This window comes from Perca fluviatilis, chromosome 12 (genome assembly GCF_010015445.1).
Source record: "Perca fluviatilis chromosome 12, GENO_Pfluv_1.0, whole genome shotgun sequence".
NCBI classification, from domain to species: Eukaryota; Metazoa; Chordata; class Actinopteri; order Perciformes; family Percidae; genus Perca; species Perca fluviatilis.
The window spans coordinates 37,749,299-37,753,289 of NC_053123.1; positions in this window are offsets into that span (position 1 = coordinate 37,749,299).

Sequence of the window (3,991 nt, forward strand, 5' to 3'; positions counted from 1 at the left end):
AACATGTCCCGGGACGTCCCTACATAGTTGGAGATGGTTACACCTTTCTGTCAGACAAGGCAGGTCGAGAACTGAATGTGGCTTGGCAGCAAATATCTTCCCCATCGGCCTGAGGTCATGATTAGAAGATGCTCCTAATAACCTCTGAGTGACAGCAGCAGAGTCTCTGAAGAGGGGAGAAGATTGTTGGTTTCTACAGGTAATCTGGATATGAGGTCAACACTGAACTAACCAGTTATATACACACACACACACACACACACACACACACACACATACACACACACACACACACTATACACACACACACACACACACACACTATACACACAAACATACACACACACACATATACACACACACAAATACACACACACACACACTATACACACACACAAACATACACACACACACATATAACACACACACACACACACACACACACACACACACACACACACACTATACACACACATATACACACAAACATACACACACACACATATACACACACACACAAATACACACACACACACACTATACACACCACACACACACACACATACACACAAACATACACACACACACATATACACACACACACACACACACACAAATACACACACACACCATATAACACCACATACACACACACATACACACACACATACACACACACACATATACACACACACAACACACACACACACACATACCACACAATACACAAAATACATAATACACATACACACATACACACACACACATATACACACACATAATAACAATAATACACACAATACACAATACACACACACACACACACATACACACATATTACATACATACACACACACACACAATATTCTGGTGGATAATACATTGTGTGTAAGAAGATGGCGCGCTTTGTGCCTATGCCGTCGGTCACCTCTCCGCTCTCTCACACATTTCTAATCTTCCTTGTGATTTTCTTTGTGTCAACCCTATCAACTACCAGTTATGTCTCTGCAATCATACAGTAAGATCGGGCGCGCTGTGCTCGGCATTAAGGCACATATGCAGGACTTTTGTATTACCCGGGACCGATTTTCTGAGTTTTTCCCTCCAAAACTGGAGTGCCACGCGTCATCGCCGGAATACCTGTTGCTTACCCGGCACCGCGGCAGGAGAAGGAAGCGGGGATCCAGGGCTGGGGTCCAAGTCTGGAGGAGAAAGTGGCGATCCCGTGGATTTTCATCTGGGCCAAACGGATCCAGTGCTCCTGGGAGTGAGCGGTGCCTGAGGCCAGTTCCGGTCTGCGAGTCAGATCGGGACGCGGTCTGTGCGTCATCGCCTGTGTGGAGCACCTCTGACCGGATCTTCCCATCCCGGCCTGCTTGCCATCTTGCGCCCCGCCAGCGTGTCCTGTGCCCGGTTACCTGTCGGACGGATCATGCCATCCAGCATGTCCCAGGCCAGCCCTCGTCACACACGCGCTCTACCAGGATTGCACTTCTAAATGCGCGCTCCATTGCGAGCAAGGCTTTTACCCTGAACGACCATTTCACTAAGGAGAACTTGGATTTCCTGTTCATTACGGAGACGTGGCAGCGGGGGAACGAGCACTTTCATCTTAAAGAACTATGCCCCCCGGACTGCTGCGTGTTTGGTACTCCTTGGCTCGCGCGCCGTGGAGGCGGACTTGCGCTGGTTTTCCGGGATTCTTTCTGCTGCAGTTTGACGGACACCGCTTCATTCAACTCCTTCGAGCTGCAGATGTGTCAAGGTTGGGAAACTACACCCCTTTTACTGTGTTTTAGTTTACCGACCTCCTGGTCCTGCACGTTCATTTCTTGATGAGTTCTTTGAGTTTTTAACATCTATCATTAAACTAGATCGCGTTTTAGTCCTTGGGGATTTTAATTTGCATGTTGACGATCCCTCTTGTTTGTCTGCAGCTGAACTGTTGACTATTATGGATTCTTTTAACTTTGTACAGCATGTTTCTGGCCCCACGCATGAAAAAGGCCAATTTCAAATTAGTGACCACTGCTGTATTTCTTTTAATTTGTCGCTTACCATGATGCCTACTGTCTGTAATGTTGAAATACAAAAACGCATCATTAGTGAGACAACACCTAGTGAGTTCTCTGCCTCTTTTGACTCTCGCCCCTTTTTTTAATGTGATGATGTTGATTCACTTGTGCAAAGTTTCAACAAACACTGTCTGTCGGTCTTGGATATGGTAGTGCCTGTTAAAAAGATTTCAGGGTCACAGAAAAAGGCCCTCCCATGGATAAATGATAACATTTGTAGTTTTAGGAGAAAATGTCGGGAGACAGAGCATCTGTGGAAAGCCACTAAATTAGAGGTACACAGACTCCATTTAAGAGACATGATGCTGGATCTGAATGAATTGATAAAGCAGTGTAGGATTCTCGTAGGGTACAGATTTGATCATTGGCAAATTATCAAAGATGTTTTATCAATATTAATAAAGTTACGAATATGGTTATTAATAACTTTATCAAATCGACAAACAATCAAAACGGGGCACCACCCTGCTAGTCAGGGACCAATAATCAAACTGTGGAACAGTCTCATTTCTGTGGTAATCCCTTAAAAAGGAAATAAAGGAAGGGGTGAATCCAAGCAATGGACCTGATCAACCAGCGATTGTTACAACAAGTACACAAATAATCACAAGCAACTGCTAATTAAGCATAATAAGATTTATTAACTTCACAATTATCAGTAGCTAAACAATAATCCTTCAATAATAAACTCATATACCCTTTTTACAATATCACAACCAAAAACAAAGCAAAAACAAAGCAGCATGTGTCATGGACACGTCTGTGGGTGTGTGTGTGTGTGTGTGTGTGTGTGTGTGTGTGTGTGTGTGGAGGAGGAGGGGCGGTGTCAAAATGTAGTTCTAAACACCAAAACAACTCCAAAGATGGCTACTCCTGTGAGCTGCACAAAACTATTTAGCCTCAAGAGGGCGGTAGTGGTGCTGCGTGCACGGGAGGGGCTGAAGAAGCCAAGGGGTTGCTAGGCAACGCGCACACTTAGCCTAGTATGCTAGGTCATGTGTTAGCTCTGTACAAGGTGATGCCGACTCCACGTGTGAGGCTAGCAGCATTAGCCTCGGAGCTAATGCTAGCTTTTTTTTTTTTGTGTCCGTGTTTTATAAAAGACAAAAAGAGGAAAAGAAAGGAAGAAAAAAGACACCCTCTGATCTCAGTTATCGATAACGGCCAGCTCAGTGGCTTAACAGCTGATTCATCGCGATTATCTCGCGGACAGTAACTAAAACTCCTGAAAGGAGTGAATAGCAGATAGCAATTACGGTTTTAACCCAGCTACTTTAACACAACATAAATCAACGAGTATAATGATCAATTTATACATTCACAGAACAGATTAATAACCAGATATGGCCCATAGATGATTACAATCAGATCACATTAATGGCAACAGCGGTAGTGAACCCTTTGCTCATTAGTAACAAACCAAAACGCACTAGTTCTAATATCTGCCCAGAACTGTGTAAGCCTTCTTACTGTACATGCGTTGTTTGTCAGTTAAGTCTCTCGCCAGAGCTTAACGATCCGTTTCGTCCAAAGCAGAGGGGACGAGACGTGATCCAGGTCGACCAAGCAAGAAACAGAACGTAGTCCTTTTCTTGAATCCAGGCTGATTAAGCCCGCTGCAGATGAAGGAATACTTCGGCCAGTATTCCCTCGGATCCCCTTTGTATATCAGGCCGATATAAACTTTGTACCAGCTCGAAACTCGACCAGCGAGGTGATGCTGGTTAGCTAGCCCGGACTAGTGCCTCCTTTCAGCAACCGGGGGTTACCGTGAAAGCGAAGAAACACACAGTGCCGACAGCTTTTATCCTCCCTCCGCCTTCTAGTGGCGGGGTGGTGCATTCAAGGACCCGACGACCAATGGGAAAACTGCAACCTGGTCACAGGTGTGAAGCAGTTCTTTGTCTCACCACCAG